General features: G+C 34.0%; 1 pseudogene; it reads left to right on the top strand.

The window, feature by feature from the left end:
• The first annotated feature begins 16,716 nt into the window (after nt 1-16,716).
• Nucleotides 16,717-17,092, top strand: LOC101721974 (SRA stem-loop-interacting RNA-binding protein, mitochondrial pseudogene; annotated as a pseudogene).
• Nucleotides 17,093-20,986: the final 3,894 nt, after the last annotated feature.

Here is a 20,986-nt window from a genome sequence, read left to right on the forward strand (position 1 = left end):
TTCCTAAAATGAGGGGAGAAGTATTCCTTCTTTTTTCTACTTTAAATGTTTGATATAATTTATCAGTGAAAATTGCATATGAGCCTGTTGTTGTCATATAGGTAGGTTTTCAAGCTAGGAATATACTTTCTTTAATAGGTGCTATTCAGATTTTATATTTCCTCCAGACTTAGTTTCATTAATTTGTCTTCCAAGGTACTTCTTAGAAGTTGTCAGATTTATTTCAAAAAAGATTTTTGTCATGTGCTTTCTACATCCTTTTAAATTCTGTAAAATCTGTGGTAATGTCTCCTAGATCTTGATATTGTAATTTTAAAAATGTATAACTGATATTGTGTAATAGAAAGAAAAGGTCTAAAGGAGCAGGGGAAGTGGGAATGGTAGGGGAAAGGAAAGGAGGGAAAAGGAAAAATAAGAGAAAGGGGAAAAAATGGAAACAAAATCTTTGCAAATAGGGGAGGATAGAGGGGGTCAAGGGAGGGCAGGGGAAGGGGGAAAAAAATAAGGACCAAGATACTCATGTAATAGTACAAGATCCCAATGATGAATGTAACTGTATTTTATACCTAAAATGTACCAATAAACTTAATGGGGAAAAAAATTATAAAAGAGGTATCATAGTGCCTTCCACCTCATAAAAGCTCCAAAATCCTTAGGCTTGTTTCCTCTGTTTTTTTGTTTGTTTGTTTGTTTTTTGCATATGACTACTTCTTTCTCGTCCTCCTTCTCTGAAATTTTTCTTCCTTTCCTAGTTTCTTGTACCTGTATCAAAAAAGGGTAAATATCTCTTGTATTTTTATATCCCCTGTGACTCCAGAAACAAAGACAGTCCCCAAGATAGTAAAAAAAATTTACAAAGGCTATGATCCTAGGGCCTTGGGAAATGAGCCCCATCTCCAGATTTGTTCTTTATAGAGATTTGTCCCTTTTCAAGCAGTTCTTTTTATAATAAAGTTTCAATTGGCTTCTTCAAAAGAAGTAATTAAACCCCCAACACTTTTTTCTTTTAAGATTTTCTGTAGATATAGATTTCCCCTAAGTTATCCAACATTGCTCAGCCATTTTTTTAAAAACGGCACTTTCTTTTCCTTAATAGTCTCAGGAACCCTTCAAGTTTGTAAACCTCAGAAATGGAGTTGCTGCAATTGGTTTTTCCACATATTGTCATCTTTAGTGATTCTTGCTCTGCTGATTTATTTGATCCACAATAATAGCTTCCAACTTTTCACCTAATTTTCAAAACTCTTCTTTCTATAGTTCCACTTTTATGTTCCCATATTTGGTCATTTGACCTTCCTCATGGCTGCCCTTTCATGAACCAGTAGTAACCAATTTGAGGTAGTTAATGTGCTGCTGCTGTTGTTGTTGTTTCATTAGTACATGTTTGTGGTACATGCAATTTATAATCATCTTGGGGAGTAGGTACAAGTATGTAATACAACTTGTTTCTTCTTTTAATCCCCTTCCCCTTCCTTCCCACTTCTCTTTCTCCTCCTTTAAGTCTTCTTTTCATCTTGTTGATATTATTAATCTTAGCTCATGTTTATGACATATAATGTTTACATTCATTGAGGTTATTAGGTTCTTGTATATGGCATATCCAGCTGTTCTTCCTTTTCCCTTCATGATTATTCTCTATTTGATGATTTCATCATTAAATGTTCAATACTGTGTTTAAAAAGCACTTCTCTGCACTGTCAGTTGCATATAGTAACTCTTTTCTCTTCATCTAATTATACTTTATAAAACTTTATACTAGCAAAAAACTGCTAAAGAACTTGAAGTGATGTGCTCCATGCCACTCTTCATAAAGAAACTTTAAAATTTCCCATTTGATACATGTACATTATTATGGTTTCATTAAATTGGGAGCTTCCATTAGGAAACTGTGAGGAACACGTATTGCAAGGCCAGTTTCATCAGATACAGCAATGTGTTTATTTTGTTATTTGTTATGATTTCCTGATATAAAAAGAGGAAAAACAAATATTGATTTTAAATTATCCACTTTAAAATAATTTTGAGCCTCTGACAAAATTGGAAAATAGACATATATACAGCTGTGTCTTCCCAGACCCTCTGCCCACTTCTTATAAGTATTGAACTTATAATTATTCTCTTCTACCAACTCATTTATGTTGAAAACCTCATGCTTCATTCTGACTTGCCTGAACATTCCAATACCACATTCATACCAATGCCACTTTCAAATCTTCCCTCCAGATGTGAAACCATCTGATATACAACTTTCCTGACACTCTGTCACACCTGAATTTATCGTGTCACCTCCTACTGTTTTCTTCTTGTCCTTGAGTCATTAAAGTGGCTCAAAGCTAATCCTCAGTTTGACGTTAATAGTCATTAATGCCTGGAAAGATGACCCTTTTCAGGTGACTTCCTACACTTCCAGAATGTGTCTAATGTCTCAAATTGAAATATTACCAAAAAATGGCTGGAATTTCTAGTTTCATGGCAGATGAGCAAGGGAAACATATATGAATGGCAGGAGTGCTCCTGTCACTCTCCAATCAAGCTATATAAAATTTTTTTGTTCCAACCCTGAATATGGCTTTCTTTACATATTGCAGACTGCCGGCAGATAACTATACATGTGAAGGGATTCTGGTGGAATCTTGATGAATTAATCAACCTCTTACCTTTGGAGGCATAGTGATCATGAGTTTGCAGAATTTCTAAGTGTGAAAAGATAATGCTCTCTAGAGAAAAATCCTGTCCCTCAGACATTGAGCAGGGTATTTTTTCTTAAATCAATTAAATAAAAGGTTTAAAATTTCTATATACTATAATAAGTTTAAATTTTTAATTCAAGCTAATTTATGGAGTGATGACACTTAAGATAATGGAATGATGCAGAGATTTTTTATGAGAAGAAAAGTGAGTAAGAGAAAAGAATGCTGACAGATTAGTTATCTAAAACCTGGGAGGCACACAGAGCCTCATAGATAACCGAGTCTGGCTAGAGAACAGAGATAAATGGGAGTAGAAATCAGAAAGCTCCTCTTTACCCTTCTGCACATGGTGAAAAGGGATTCACAGTGTGTGAGGTACTTGTCTCTAAGCATATGTAGAACTGCAAAACTTGTAGGGTTACTTTGATATGAACAAGGTTAATGTGCTACTCATGATTAATTGTGGCTTCACTAAGAAATTTATGGAGGATGAGGGAATCTGAAAGTGAAAGGAGGAGCAAAAGCCTTGTTAAAGATTTATCACAATGGGGTGATGGATGAAAGCCTTCAGAAACCAATAATAGGATTTTAAAGATTCACATAAGCAGAATTAAGATGATCTCTAGTGCTTACCTCAGACAAACTAGAGCTGTTAGATGGCAGATAGGTGTGGTTAAATCTGAGAGAAACACAACTGGCTATTGTTGAACAGGCCTTGTGAACTTTCTATACCTTGGTTAGGTGACAGTGGGTCCTGGGTTAATCCTGTAGATAGCATTTTTATAAATTTAATTTTAGATGAATATTTAAACAACAAAGAAATGTAAATAATCAGCAGAAAAGCAGATAGCAGTCTGAACAATTACTTTATTGTTAAACAGACCAGAGAATCCCACCTCTACCACTCATTAGCTGCACAATCTCGGGCAATTTAATTAAATTCTTAAACCTCTATGTTTTTCATGGAAATGACAGGAGAAAATAATTGTGCCAACTTACATTTTTGGGAGTATTGAAATCATGAATTTAAAATGATTAAGCAAAATTCTTTACCCTTGGAAAAAATGAGCTATCACCAGAAGGATTTTCATTGATGTTGTCAGTGGTTATAATAAGTGTAAAAACAGTAAAGGAACTGTAGAGTCAGACTGTGGTACCTAGTGCTCCTACTAATCCTCACCACAAATATATTCTCTGATACAGCCAGAAAATCTATGTTGGTTTTGCTTTTGCATAGATAAAACAAATAACAATCCTCATCTTCATTATCACTAACTTAGTAGTCACAAACAGTATTTGTCATTATTAGGTCATTAACCCCTTGTAGAGCATGTTGTAATTAAATAGATCATGCTTATCTTACTTTTGAAATTCCTTATGGCTTTAGGGGAGCTTGAGGTGCCAACCTGCATTTCCTCATCTATATTAATGGTATATTCCTTCAAGGAACAACTTTCTGGGGAGATTTTCCCAGCTGCCTAACATATATGTGGATTCTTATACCATTAACTTCAGCTGGCAATAGGCTCTTTGACCATAAGTTTGTAAATTCTACATGTTTTTTGAGTTCTGAAGTTTTCTCTGTAGTTACTGGATCCATTTCATAGCAAGGTAAGTTAAAATTTAAAATGAAATTTTAATCAAAATGACTAAAGAAGAGGATTGTAGTCATTTTAATGAAGTTTATGAAAGAAAAATTCATTATTTTGACTTCTATATATAAAGCTTACTCAATTTTTTTGTTGTGCTTACTGAATCTTCCTCTCCTTGACATTCTTTTCATGTATTATTCTCTTTGACTTTCTTGATGATTGTATTATGTTGAAAATTAATATCCGCAGCACAGTCTCTCTGCTTACAGACACATCTAAATCCAACTGGAGATTCCTGAACTTTGTCTCCAATGGCAGCACATTCACTTATTTATGTAAACATTATTAGAGGTCTACTATGTGCCTGGCTAGTTATTAAGCCAAGGGGATAAAGTTTATAATCAATTGAACAAAAAAGTCAATAATCAAATAATAACACACCAAAATACAATTCTAATCTGTAGCATATGATATAAATGTCAAGCAAATGTTACCACAAAACATTTTAAAGGGGAAAAAGCAATCTAGAAAAAGTTACCCATCTTCTAGCAATGGTCTAAATCTCAACAATTGCTATCAACATACCCCTAGTTGCTTAAATCAAATGTTTAGGAATACATAGAATTTCTCTCTCTCCTACTGTTCTCATATCCACTGTGTGAGTGCGTCCTCTCTCTTCATCTCCTATCCAATCTGAAATCATCTCTTGCAACTGGTTTTCTCTATCAATTTTGGTTTCTGCCAATTTAGGGCCTATGCAGTGACCAGAGTAAAATATCCCTTGTCTGACAGGGGAAAAAAAGCCTTCAAAGTCTTCCTATTGCTTTTAGGATGAAGACTTGGTGCTCACCATGATTGTCTATGCCTGTGTTATCTCACTCTGCTAGTCTCCCCTGCTTTGCTCCACACTCTTCCCCTTGGTCATGAAGCTACAGGATGATATTGATTTTAGCTCCATCCTCCAGTGAATCAAAATTCGTCACTCATGTTGACAGCGGTCAGACTAACTTGCCCTCCAATCTGCAGTTCTTAGTTTAATGTCACTTGCTCATGGTAGTCCTTCTGAACCTTCATCACTACCACACCCATAGTCAATTATATTCTCTACATGCAGTTACAAGATGTGATTTTAAAAATATGGTAAATGATGCTGCTGTTTGACTCTCAACAAAGATTCAGGAATGTTTGATAAGAGAAGCAGTGCGTTGAACCTTGTTAAGAGTGTGTGACAAATTTCAACATGTTCAGTGCAGTCAGTTGTGAGCTATGGTTAAGGGAAGGTATGTTTTAAAATGTGCCTTAGATCAAGGATCATGAACAACAAATTTCATTAGAGTTTCATGATCATGCCACTTCAGATTCCAATTATTTAAGAGATGACATCACAGGAGGTGAAATTTGGGTCTGTAGTTATGATCCTGGAAGCAAGTTTGAGTTCTCAATAGAAATCACCCAGTTCTCCTCATGTGAAATAAAGCACATCACTAAAGATCCAACATTAAGGTGATTTTAATTGTCTTTTGACCTTGATAGAATTTTGCAAGATGAGTTTGTGCCCAGGAACACTACCAGTGAAAACTCTAAATATTGTAAAGGCTTATTAGAGTGTGTAATAAATGATGTGTGTAGAAAACAGCCCAAGAGATGGGTGAAATATTTCTGTCAAATAATAACATTATGGTGTGTTCTCATCTGCCTTATTCACCAGATCTGGCACTATGCAACTTCTGGCTGTCAAAATGACCATGAAAGGTAAATATTTTGAATTGATTCAGGGAATCAGTGCAGCTATGACAACATAACAAAGGCCACTAAAGAAAGAGGACTGCTAGAATTGCTTTTAAAAGTGCCAATAATGATGAGACAACTGTATTTGAATCAAAATAAATAGGACACACATGTGCAAATACCAAACAGTTTCTCTGGTGTGAGAAACTAAAAGTCTAAATAAGAATCAAAATGTATAACTGATACTGTGAAATAAGAAGAAAATGTTTAAAGGGGAAGTGGGAGGGTAAGGGGAAAGGAAAGAAAGGAAAGGAAAAAATATGAGAAAAGGAAAAACATGGGAACAAAATCTTTGCAAATAGGAAAGGGGGGAGGGGGCGAAAGGAGGGCAGGGGAATGAGGCAAAAATAAGAACCAAGATACATCATGTAAAGGCACAAGATCCCAATGATGAAAGTAACTGTATTGTATACCTAAAATGTACCAATAAACTAAATGGAAGAAAAAGATGGAGTATTTTGAGATGGATTAATGTCTTTTACAGTAATTTTTTAAATTTAAAATGTATCATATATTTCAATCACACATCTCATGCACCATATTTTTCCTCAAAACACTTATCACAACTATAAATTACTTAAAGTGTGATTCTGGAAGACATTTTTTCCTACTCTGGACTACCTATCATTTAACCTGTACAATTCACTGTCATTATTATCTATAAAATCTATCAAAGTAACATTTAATATGTATTCATTGATGATTGATAAATATGTGCCTCCTTATAGCTAATTTATAATTTTGTTATAATTGATAGAACAATTATAATAAGAGTTCACAAAAGTCCAATTAGGAAGCCATGTCCATCTGTTGCAATGGGACTTATCCTGGCTGAAGATGTGAGACTGGTGCTCACAGAATGTGCCATTGATCTTAACTGTCAACTTGCCTCGATCAAGAGACTCCTGGAGGGGTGACTGGATCATGGGAGCACTACACTCATCAGTGGATTAATTCACTGTTTATAGCTGAACATGGTAATAGGAGGTGGAACCCAGTGGAAGGAATTGGGTCACTGAGTGTGTGTCTTTAGAAGATATGCTCTTGCTGTTACTCTTCCCCTGTCCTTTGCTTCCTACTGACATGAAATGAGCAACATGGCTTCATTGCTCTTTTCTGCCAAGATATTTCTCCCTTGGAACCAGCCTGACTATGGACTGAAATCCCTGAAACTGTGAGCCAAATTAAATCTCTTTCCCTTTAAGAGAGTGTCAGATATTTTATCCCTGCAATAGGAAAGCCAAGCAATAATACACAGGAGTTATGAATAAAGATGTTGACTTAATTATAGCAATGTAAAAAGCACAATAACAAGAATTTTGCAAGAAATGAAGAAATAGGAGGTTTTGTAAAAAAACAAAGTCAGCAAATTTGAAGATGACTATTTTTGCTGGTATGTTGCACAGAATAATAGAAACGAAATATATCAAGTACATTTTAAAAATATTCACTATTAAACTAAAAATAAAAGAATACTTTGACATATGTTGAAAGTAGACAACATAAATGTAGTCTCTGTCTTCATGAAACACACTGCTCAGTGGGAGGAAAATAAATTAACTCATTAAAAAGTAGTAATAATATTATTTCATGCAATAGAGATTGTAGGCAAAATATTATGGTAAAGAGTTACATATGAGCAGAAGTTTGAGAAGTCAAATAAAACTTCTGTACTTTGTTGTCATTAATTTTTTTACCCCATCCAACATTCTTTACCCTTTGAACCAGAATTCCATTTTTGTTCCAAGGAAGCAAACCCATGTCTACTCTCAGAGCATAGCTTCAGATGACAGCATCGTACATGCACATATACACACAATTACAGATTCTCACTTCCACCTCAGGGGTGGATGCCACCTTCCTTGTCCAATCAGAATAATACATTAACCTGACCTAAGTGATTGTATTGGTGGATAAAAAATTGATACATGACCCAAATTGAGCCAAAGGAAACCTTCCTTGAGACTTTTTCTGGAGCTAATGGGAAAGATACACTCTCTCCTGAGATCTCCAGGTTTAAGGACTATATATATAGGAGCTAGGAATATCTTTGCAAATTTATCTTAGAGTAAAACAAAAATGAAAGAACTCAAAACTGAAATATGAGACAGAGAGATAGAATTCATTTTATTTTCTGATCCAAAAACTGAGATTTAGACAAGTAGACAAGAATCTACTTGAAGACATAAAATATGACTTTTGTGTTACATGAACCAATTAATTTTGATTGCTATACAAGCTAGTATGAGACTGGTTTTCTGTCCCATGTACGTGAAAATGTCCAGACTAATTCAGCAATTACCATTGACTGGACATTTATTATTTGCTAGGCCCAGAGAGAGCTAACATTACCTCCTATTCCAAGTATTATCACAATTAATTCTTTTTTTCATTGTTTTGGAGATACTGAGGGTGAGATTTCGAGATCTCACATAACTTGGCCAGACTCATAAGATCATACTCTTCCACTCAGTACTGTTTTTGTGTTCAGGCTGGCACCAACATCTGCTCCCTTGTACCTCAGCATGCTCCTCAACCCTGGAAACGCCAGGACACTGGCCCAGCAGTGGTTCCAACACTGACATAATCAAGGCAAATATAGAGCTCTTATAGCTTTGAGCTCTTTTGCAAGTTGCTATCCGGGATAAAATCAGAAAGACAACATATCCAAGGCCCTAAACAAAAAGAGACACAAAGTTCTAACCACATAGGATTCATTTTATACCATAATCACCACTCCAAGCACATCTTAAATTACCCCCAGGAAGCCCAGAATCTGTTGTAGGACATGGGAAAGTGGAAGATTAAAAAAAAAGTATTCAACAATATTTTCTGTCTACCATGGCTCAGAGATTACATAACGTACTTTAAAATAAATGTATGTGTATATATATATTATATGGTATATACTAATATATAGTGTATAATATATAGCATACTATATATAGTGTATGTTTATAGAACATATATACATACATGTATTTAATTCCACCCACTAAATATACAAACATACATCTAATGTACAGTTGCATATTTGAATATTTATACATATAAAATTATTTCCTTGAAAGAGCTACCAATTAAAATAAGATTAACCTGGTTTGAAATGGAAAATGTTCTAGTTGGAGACCAAAGAGCTCAAGAGAATGATATAATTTATCTTATTAAGTCATATTTGAGATTTAAGAAAAGTTTCCTTATTCTCCTAGGCCTAGAATGAATAAATATTTCTGAACATTTAAATTACATGTAAAAATATGCTGCAATTTACTCTGGAGCATAGTTATTTATTTAAAAATAAATTAGTTAAATCACTTCAGACTGCAGAATAAATAGAAAACCAAGTGACTTGTCAGCTGAGTTCGGGAAGAATTTTAAAGTAATTGTACATTTAGAAAGTCAAATAAGAACCAACCATGTGGTAATCAAATCAGTTTCAGTGGCAAATCCCTTTTCTCATGGTGAAGAATTGAGGAATGGGGAGGTCGGAGTGGCAGCTCAGCCTTCTTCAGCCAACAGTCAGTCCATCAGAGTTGTCCACACACAGTAACTTGTCCTAATCTTTCAAGCAAGGTAAAACCACATCATTGGGCTGAATCTTGCTTGACTCTGGAAATCTAAACAATTTCATAGAGCAGTGAAACCAAAAGTGAAGGTCTCTTGTGGGAGCATAAGAAAATTGGGAAAAACAATATTATTTTTGTACTTGGTATGTTTATTTTCTAGTAAGCAAACTAGCTACAGTCACTTGGATCTACCATGATAACCTTCTCCTCTTATTTACCAGGGTCTTCATTTTGTCTATTAATATAGTGACATGAATTTACTTCTCCTACCTAGGGCATCTGCTAACCCTAATCTGCTGCCAGATACACATATTCAGGTTAGTCTACACATTGTTAAGAGAGATCCATATAAAGCAATAAATTTCATGCTAGGCAGCCTGTTAGATTCACCTTATAATTTCAAATAATCCAGATCTCTGTGATTCACTAGATATCTACCAAACTACACTGCCTGGCCACAGAGCTCAAATACATGAATTTCTCTAATGTTCCAATGGTAATTTTTATGAACATTTACTACTGAGAATTAATTAAATGATCTCTAAGTTCTTTTCCTACATTAGATTCTGTATTTTGAATTACTCACTTTAAAACTGACCATTTTTGTGTGGAGTCATAAATACTCCTAGAGCAATCAATTTTTTAAATTCTTTTATTTGTACATTTTAGATGTACAATGTGTTTACATTTATCATTGGGTACTTGTACCTGTGCATGATGTATCTTGGTTCTTATTTTTTCCCCCATTACCTGTGCTCTCTTCACCCACTCCACCCTTCCCTATTTACATAGACTTCGTTTCCATTTTTTTCCTTTTCTCATAATTTTTCCTTTCCCCATAATCTTTCCTTTCCCTTCTTTCCTTTCCCCTTCCCTTCCCACCACCCCTACACCTTTGGACCTTTTCCTATTTCAAATTATCAATTATTCATTTTAATCATTTTAATCCTTATTTACATTTTCAGTTTCTCACACTAGTGAAACTATTCGGTATTTACACATGTGTGTCCTATTTATTTCACATAAGAGTATTGCCTCAATGTGCATTCATTTAGCTAGAAATGTCTCTAGTTTCTCGTTCTTTATGGCTGAATAGTACTCCATTTTATTAAAAAAAAACACACATCTTCTTTATCCAATTTCCAGTTGATGTGCACTTGGGCTGTTTCCAAGTTTTAGCTATTACAAACTGTGTCGCTACAAACATGGGTGCACATATATCTCTGTGGTATGATTCTTTTAATTCTTTTGGGAAGATACCCAGCAGAGGAATAGCTGGGTCAAATGGGACCTCTAGCCCTAGTTCTTTGAGGTATCTCCATACTGATTTCCACAGTGGTTGCACCAGTCTGCACTCCCATCAACAATGGAGAAGGGTTCCTTCCTCCCAACACCCCCCGCCACCATTTGTTATTGGTTGATTTTTTGATAGCAGCCATTCTCTCTGGGGTGAGGTGGAATCTCAGTCTTGCAATCAATTTTTTTGAACTCTCTAAACTATGTCTCAAAAACAATTATAATGTAGCAATGTTTTTATCTGAGAATGCCTTCAAGTCAAATAAGAGAAAAGTTATTAGTATTTTAAATAAATAGGAGGACTTAATCTCCCCACAAGTATAATAAAATGCCTGGCAGTAGACAGTTGCTGGCATTGGCTCTGAAGTTTCTATGTCACAAAATGCTTTTTGCAGTCCCAAAATGCAGAAAGAAGGGAGAAAAGCAAGGAAAGCAAAGTCTTTAAATACCTTCTGAAGGGTGATTCTTGCTGACATAAAAAGAGAATCCAGGGATGGGATGTATCCATCCAGGGATGGATGTAGCTTAGTGGTAGAATGTTTTCCTAGCATGCACAAAGCCCTGGATTTGATCCTCTGAATCCTGTCATGGTCCTCAGCTGAGTTCTGCTGCAAAGGGCTCCATTATTAAGACAGCCCTGAAAAAGCCCTTCTCCTAATTTCAAAGTTCAAGTTTCTGCAATTTAGTTTCTCTGCTAGCTCCCTGCTGCTCCCATGCCCAGTGGAATTTCTGACATAGGTCCACAAGGCTGCCTAGACTGGGATGGAGGGATGAGGCAAGAGATCATTCGTGGAACCTACACATCTCTAAATCTCATTTGACCTGTGGAGTCACCTGGACTCTTACAGCCTCTGAACCTCAGTGTGCTGACCTTTTAATTCCATAGGGTCCCGAGCATGGGATAAACTCACTAAATGATGGCACATTTATTTATCAACTGTTTCAGGATGTTGTGTCTCCCTATTTGCCCAGGGCTGATCAAAGACCGGGCCTTGATGGAGGGAGTTACTCTGGGTACTAAGAATTGATAATTCTTATCAAGGAAAAGAGTCCTCTGAGGTATCCCAGAGATAACAAAATTGGTGTGACTTTTGGAAGGCTTGACTTCTAGGAAGTGACTGAAGAACCCCCCACCCCCACCACTGTGTAATCACTGTTCCCCTTGGAAGTAGAGAGCCAGGCTGGAGGTGGAATGGAGAGGTCATGTGTTAGAGATGTAGTTTTAGAAGCTGTTCCCTACAGGTGGCCTCTTCTATGAAAAAGTGGGCCGTGCTTCTTGGCTTTGAGCTTTAGGGCGGCACTGCTGTCACCTTACTGTCTACTTCTAAAGAGGTGGGCATCTGCCTGAGAACTGGGTTGAATGAACCATAATCTATGGCCAAGGCCAAATACAATGACAATCACAAAGCAAAAATAATGCTGATTAATAAAGTAAATATTGGATAGAAAATATTTGCAAACAGTAAATCTTCACTTGAATAATTTGAGATAAAGTTCAATTATATTTTGTTATAGAAAAATAAAAATATACTATAACATCTGAAAATACATTCACGCTTTATGCATTTGCCAAAGAATAATTTTCAAATATTTTTGAGAATTTGTTCATGAATATAAAGATGTATAAACAATCTTCCAAGGTGATTGTTCTGAAAAATAACATTTATTTGAATGCAGAAGTTCTTATGTTTAATCATTTATACCACATACTTAATTTGCTGTTAATATTACTTATACTATTAAACTACAACTTTTATCCTATACAAAATACATCAAGAACAAATACATCGTTTTATTTAAAAATCACTGAAAAAAATGTAGAGATCTTTAAATCCATCAAACTGTTGTTTAGCTTGGCAACACGTATCAGAAGCCTTAAAATGAAGCATACATTATCTATCTAAGCCATTCAATTTATAGAATTTTGTAAATCAGAATACAAAATTATCTACAAATATGGTTATTTTAATAATAATTTACCTGTCCAATAACAATGCATTTCTATATACATTCACATTATGGAATGCCACTTTATCATTAAAATTGATTAATAAAGAAATTATTTAGTAACCTGCAGAAATGTCCAGAATATGTTAAGTGAGAAAATAAGATGCCAAATTATATGCATTATGTTCCAAAATGTTTGAATAATTATTTATTGAAAACATACTGCATGTTAGATTTAACGCTATGTATGTATGTATTTCATTAGATTCTCACATTTCTATCAGGTAGTTTCTATTACCCTCCCTCTCTTATGCGTGAAGAAGCTAAGTTTTACAATGGCTTTGGAATTTACTCAAAAATACCTTGCTAACAAATGACGGAGTTTGGATTTAAACTCCGGAAACCTGGTTTCAGAAACTGGTCTTCTATGTCTACCATCATCTATACTCAGAAAGAAAAAAGAACTTGAAAAAACTGCACCAAAGAATAATTGAAGTTGTATCTAGGTGGTAAGATTATAATACACTCACTACATTTTTTTTACATTTTGAGAATAAATATTTATTAATAATAATCAGAAAAGAAAATGATTATTTGATAGGCTTTCAAATCCTGTAATCATTTAATAAGCATTTAATCCTGATATGATAGGTAGTCAAGTTGGCCAGGGATGAACTCAGCAATTCCTGATAATGTGAACTTTACAGAGTGTTACTCTTCTGCACTGTAAGATAAGACTTGTCTAAAATCACAACCCATGAAATCCAAGAGCTCATGCATAGTACCACCTGCACAGCCATCTTTGAGAAGTATGGCCTTGTTACACAGGCATCACAAAGTATACTTACTGGAAGGAAAGAAAATTCATGAAAATTGATCCCTTCTTTCATGACATCAAGAAGAAAGTTAAAGTTAAAGAAAATCCTAAAATATGTTTAGAGACTAAATAATTTGCATTCAGCAAACTACAATGCATCTAGTAAAAGAACCATGGAAACCTATAAATAGTGACTTATAAAAAGATCTCCAAGCTATTTTCAAGTAAAAAAAATTAAGAATAAGAACAATACAAGAGAAAATATTTATCTTCATAAATATGTAACATGCATATTCAATTTTTTCAAAACCTAAATATTCTCCTAAATATGGATAGGAAATGGTCTGAAGATAACTTTTTTAAAAACTTACAGCCAAAAGTCAGTGCATCCTTCCTAGAGAAGGGAATAAACTCATATGGGAAAGTTTATAGGGGAGACATAAGTTTTTACTTTAAACGGAACTGTTTTAATTCAATTTTTTAAAATAACATATTAAATATATTCATGCTATCCCTTTTTAAAATATAATCAATAATTGTATACAGATTCTCAGTTACCATCACTTATATCAGCATACTAATTATATCCTATTTGTATTTCTGATGTTTTTATATCTCAATAATTAGTCTCTAATGTACTACAACATGGGTTTGTCTAGTACCATTTTAGAAAAAAATGGAAAATTAACTTACATCTATAACTTAAATAGGAATAAACAATATATTTTTAAATATCTAAAACTAGTGTTGACTATGAACTCCCAATGCAAAATAAATGTACAAATAAAGAAATAAGAAAGTGAGCAAAAAGATGTAGGCATAATTTATAATGGAAAATTTATTTTGTTCTCTGTGAAATAATAAAATTCTGGTATTCTGACTATGATGTTAGAAATATACTTTAGCCCACGCACTGACCCACTCTCCCCAGTACACAATTGTTTTATCAGACTTATTTTTTTTCCTTAAAAAATTTCTTCCTAAGTGTAAATTGAAGGAAAAAAGCTATCAAATATAAGAACCTTCTTTTCTATTTCACAAAGACTAAAACTACCAGTTATTTATATTCTGTAGATGTATGAAACCTTATCATCAGCATCAATAATTAATAAGAGGGAAAAGAAGCGTTACAGTATCTTTGATGTGCATTGGAGAGTTTTGATCAAGTAGGACGTATTTATTCTCTATGCTTATTTTCTAACTTGCGTAAATAATTATAATTGTCTATTGAATTTTAGGGAAAGAAGAAACTACAAACATCATTTAGAAGATAAGAAATCTGAGGTCCAAAAAGAAATTAGCCTAAAGGTATAAGGCTGATTCGCATCAAAGCTCAGATTATAACAGAGATCTTCAGTTTAAAAGATTGTGGGTAAACAGGTACAGCACCATTGGAAATAAACTTTCAGGAAAATACGCTATCCTATTTAAAGGCAATAAATGACTACAATAAATGACTAGTATTATTTATGCCAAAAATAAAATAGCTAGCTAAAATCAAGTATCATTAAGAATCATTAAATCATATAGCAAATATGTATTATTGTATATATTATAAGTTCTACTGGAAATATATTCTAAAAAAATTAAGTAGTACTTCAGTATTGATACCTGACTGGGGAAATTTCTTTCCCTCCAATAAAATCTTGTAATAATATAAATAGCAACTCTATTAAGAATATTCTAATATTGCTGATTACACTGATTGGCTAGGTGATTGTGTTTTCTGTGTATGTGAGTGTAATAGCTGTTTATGTATTCAAGGCTTGAGGAAAAATGTATATGTGGGTTGATTTCAGGTTCAGTAAATGGTTTCCATTATATTTTCAATTCATAGTTTAATTCAAATCTTGCCTATAATATTCAAAATGGGAATGCTTATTTCTATGGAGATATGATAATACCTAAAACAATTTTGAGCTCTGTGTGATTTTGAAATAAAAAGAATCTAAAAGTCCTGTGATAAAAAGTGTCTGCTTCAGTATTTGTGCTCAAAAAATGCTTGAATTTGCTTTAAGTATTTCCAAATTTAATTAGTATCTTAATTTCATGTGGAAAATGAATGAACTGTCTTGAGAGGGAAAAATGATACCACCAAAGGCTTTTTACAGAACATGAGATTAACTATTCTCCATATACCATTCTGAATAGTACTTGATATAAGGACAATGTATCTTATTAAAAATTAATTCATTCCAAACATGTTTGTTGATTACGCATCATTTTACACACTCTTCTATGCACTTGGAAACAGTAACAGAGGCAAAGCCAAATCCTTACCCTCCTAGAGGTACAATGCACTGGAGGACACACATAAATATGATAGGAAGTAAATTGTATAGTATGTTAGATAGCAATACTACTAAACAGAAAATACAGTATGCTCATTTCCAATTACCTCCATGAAACCTGGAGAGTAGAGCAGTTCTTAGTTTCGGGATGTGTGTGCTTGATAATGGTAATGAAAAAGCTCAATACCTAATGTTTCCATCTTTGATGTGAACTGAGTTTTATTTCTTGACATTTTCCAGTTCATGTATACTTCTATTTTGTTGTAATGAGGGGTTTACAGTATCCATATTCACCAAAGCTTAGTAGGAGAATAAAATGATGTTTGTAAAGCTTTCTTTTGCATTTATTTATTACCACTTTTCTCTACTGCCCCAAATTATACTAATATACTTTGGTACCGTCAAGAAGCATTCAGTAATTTCTCGGGAACTGAAAGACACATTCTTTCTTGGATGTTCTACTGATCTTGCCAATAAAATTCTGGCTTAAGAAGTCAAATTATACAATGGCCTAACTCCATCAATTAAGCGTGATTTTTCACCCATTAACTGGGCCGCACACTGCAGACATCTGTAGTTATTTAGTTCCAATAAACAGAAAATTTCCACTACTATAGGTGATGGATGTGATTGCACAAATGTGCCCTTTGTGGGGGATCCTATAAAGACAACCCTCAGAGCAAAAGAAAAGCTGAATAATTTCTGCTTAAAAGTAAACAGTCGCTAAAGATGGCAGCTTCCGTAGAGAGGGGTGCCCTGGCACTGCGTACGAATTTTACTCAGCAGGGTGCTTTTGTCCAGAAAATTCCTTGGACTGCAAAAGCCAATGAGCTGAAAAAACACTTTGCTCAGTTTGGCCATATACGAAAGTGCATTATTCCTTTTGATAAAGAGACTGGCTTTCATAAAGGTATGTGTTGGATTTACTTTTCTTCAGAAGAAGCACTTTAGAATGCAGTGCAAGATGAAAATCACGTAATTGATGGAGTAAAGGCCCACATTCAAGTTCAAAAACCAAAAATTTTTCAACGGGATCAAACATCTGATGAAGAGAAAGATTTCTGAGATGATTAAACCCATTAAATAAACACAAAACAGAAAAAAAAAAAAAAGCAAACAGTCAACAAACCTGAAGTGCCAACAGGTGCAATCCATTTTTCTGATTTCACTGAAAAAGAGTGAGAGACCATGGGTGACCACATGCACTTATTCCTTTTTGTGTAGAAAACACTTTTTCTCTTACTCTTGAGGATGAAGAAAAACACTTCTAAGTCAATAAGGCACAGTGCCTTTTCTTCAAGGAGTTCATAGAAAAAAGCTGATATCCAAGCTGAGAATCACAATGTCCTGTCCTAAGTACTATGATAGGAAATGAATAGGGACCTATAAGAGCTCAGAGATGGAACATCTAAATTAGTTTAGTAGGAGGCTGAAGAGAGAGAGGAGGTAGCACTCAGAAAATTCTTTCCGAAAAAAACTTATATCTGAGCTGGGATATCCAAATGAAAGAAGAAATCCATAAAAACTGAAAAAAAGATCCAAAAATCAGAGAGAGAGAGAGAGAGAGAGAGAGAGAGAGAGAGAAATTAGACTATGGTATATACCAAGAGCTACAAACAGTTCACTGCTGAGCAGGAGTAAATTTGATATTCAGAATAGTGAAAAATAAGCCTGTGGAGAAGCAGGGCCCAGATCCTGGAAGCTGGGACTTCATTCTAGGGGCAATATCAGAAGTATTGGTGTCCATTCAGGAAGAAAGAGACTTTCTCAGATTTATAGCAGGTGGAAAGAAGGGATTTTGAACCTAATACTGAAGACCATGATAAGACCCTAAACCAAGTGCAGACTGGGATGGTTAAGGATGGACACTGACAGAATTTGGCAATGAACTAATAAAAAGAGTCAAATATAAATGACAGGCTGCTACTTTTCATGACTATAAAGGATCTGCTGAAAGCTGGAAGCATAGACACTGAGTGTTAGATCATCACTTTCAAAGACATGCCAGCTACAAAATTGTAAAATTTTAATAATGTAATTAAAATGCAATGAATTAGATGTAAGTGTTCAGGATGAAGGCCAAGAGGCACAATGGAAAGGATACACCCTGTTCACCCTTAGAAATGGTTCTATAAAGACCCTCTTTACATAACCAAAACTTTTGCTTGATCGTTCTGTGGAGCAGGGAGAGGATTGTATAACCAGTTAATTGGATTTTAATTAAACAACAATAATATTAGTAATAATCTATAATTAAAAAGAATAGAAGATATAGCATATGTTAATTTACTTTATTCTTATAACAACCACTAGATATGCATTACTTCCAATGTAGAGAAAAGGGAAGTCAATTTTATAAAGACTAAATAAATGGCCCTAGATGACATTGAAAATAAGTAGAAGAATCAGAATATTTTGAGGAAGTAAAAGAAATAAACTGTTGTTGACAAATGATCCAATTTATGTAATCATATACTTTAATGCTTGCTAATTTAATGTTCTGAGGTAAATATCACTTTTTCTTTTCCTAAACAATCTTCCAAAGTAGTCATACTATTTGCATTCCCATCAGCAATGAATGAGAGTGCCCATATCATCAGTGTTTTGAATTTTTAATCATGCACTGTAACAAAGATTTGCTAACTCTTGAAAGAAAAGTTTTAGAAATTTGCAAAGATTTCAAATTTTTAAATTTCATTTTTATTTTTTTTACTAATTTTGGGGAATGGAAAGAGGTAATGGAGAGGGAAAATAATTAAAATAAATAAATGCATGTGTAAATATGTCAAAATGAAATCCATTATTTATGTAACTAATATGCACTATTACATTTTTTAATATTATGGAAAATATTTTGGCTGTTTCTTACAAAACTAAATATACTTTTAGCATGCAATCCAGCGATCACTCCCAAAGGAATTGAAAACTTGTTTTCACACAAAAATCTGCACACAGATATTTACAGCAGCTTTATTCATTATTGTCAAAATGTGCAAACAACCACTGTGTCATTCACTATATGAATGGTACATACATACTAAGGAATATTATTCAGCACAAAATGTAATGAGCTATCAAGCCATGAAAAATGGAGGAACTGTAAATGCATATAACTTTGTGAAAAGGAGCCAATGTAAAAAAATAAGCTACATACTACAATCCCAACTACATAACAGTCTATAAAATGTAAAGCTGTGGAGATAGTCAAAATGTTGTAGCTAAAGAAATGAGGGTTGAGGAAGGGTTGAATAAGTAAAGCACAGAAGCAGAAAATGTTTAAGGCAGTGAAAATATTCTATGTGACACTACTGATGGTAGATGCACAATGGTAGATCCATCTGTCTAGATCCATAAAATGTGCACACTAGGAGAGGTGACCCCAAATGCAAAAGATGGACTTTGGGTGATTATAAAGTGTCAATTTTGGTTCATCTCATGGGAGAAGTTGACAATGGAGGAAACTATACATACGTGGGGTAGGAGGAACATACAAAATTTCAGTACCTTCCCCTGAACTTTGCTGCAAACCTAAAACTGCTCTAAAAAAAATGTTAACTATTGTAAATGACATATACACATCAATCCTAAATTAGAGTACATTAGAGAAAACCACTATGTTAAGGCTTATTGCCAGGTTCAATTGTTTTGTGGCAAATCTCCAAATATATTGTGCGTTCTCATATCTGCTCAAAAAGTATACTGTGATTGCAAGTGTTATGTTAAAAAAAATTCACATTGAGCTACTTATCTGTGTGAATGGCAGTTTTTGCCACATTGTACAGCTAACCTAAATAAATGAAAATTTGGGTGCTAAATTAATTGTTTGTGTTTATAAAAGTAGCTTAAATTAAGCTATTTAAATGCATTTTACTAAATGAATTTTACTAAAGCATGATTTTTGCCTGTTTTATAAATTGAAATTTCAAATAAGACTTCATTTGACAAGAAGAAATCCTCCTTTGTACAAACAGCAATAACTTTAAAAAGCACTGTGATATACAATATTTCTTTTAGGAAATGTTTTTCTTTGGTGAATCAACATGAGCCTAGTTCCATAGTAAGATTTATTATGTATTCCTACATAGGAAAGCTTTTAAATGCAAACTATCTATTCTGAAATCTAAAGTGCCTTTCTAATGCCTGAAAATAACTTCATTAACTCTTTTATCTTCAAAAATTTATGTTTCTTAAAGCTACTAATCTCAACATCAATTACACAAAATCTGAAGCTTTTAATTACCATTGATTGGATTTTTATGATTCATATTTCCTATAGGCATAGGTTTAAAAACTTTTCTGTTTTCTGTAACACATAAGACTTGGAAAGATTTAAGATTCCAATAGTTGCTAATACAGTTTGCATGGCAGATTACCAAAAAATATTCCTTTGTAAAATAGACTTTTCCCCCTTTGAAGTTCCTCATTATTGCAGGACATTTTTTAAAACAAACTAGCAACTGACTATATCAGTTAGGTTACTCTGTTCTTAATTGTCTCAAAAACATATCAAGACATTCAGGAATATAAACAAATAAACAAAACCAAACTACCTTTTGTGAGAGAGAATGTTCAGTTGAGTCAGCTGGCATACAAAGAAAGCTGTTCACCTTATAAAGTTTACATACTAGGAGAATTATAGCAGAGAGTGGCATGGCCTGGTTGACGTATTATTTCAAATCATCATTGTTTTAGAATTACCTTCAGAGCACTTGAAATCATGTGACTGATGTTCTTATGCAATAGTCCTTATGACTCCAGCCAAACTCTAGCCTTCATAGAAGCAGATATCATCTTTTGCAAAACCCAAAATGACAAAAACAGTAACTACCCCTTGGAGCATTGTATGAGGATGTATTTATATCCTTTCGCTTAGTTGAAATCTGCCTAATCTAGAGCCATGAATGAAGTCTAAATTTAGCCAACCTTTGACAGTTTGGCATTGAAACAAGCTAGTCATAGTTGTAAAAAATTTGAACTTGCTTCTCGGTCTTTTTCAAAA

This window comes from Heterocephalus glaber, unplaced genomic scaffold (genome assembly GCF_053883595.1).
Source record: "Heterocephalus glaber isolate CG9 unplaced genomic scaffold, H.glaber_assembly_v1.0 deba00001497, whole genome shotgun sequence".
NCBI classification, from domain to species: domain Eukaryota; kingdom Metazoa; phylum Chordata; class Mammalia; order Rodentia; family Bathyergidae; genus Heterocephalus; species Heterocephalus glaber.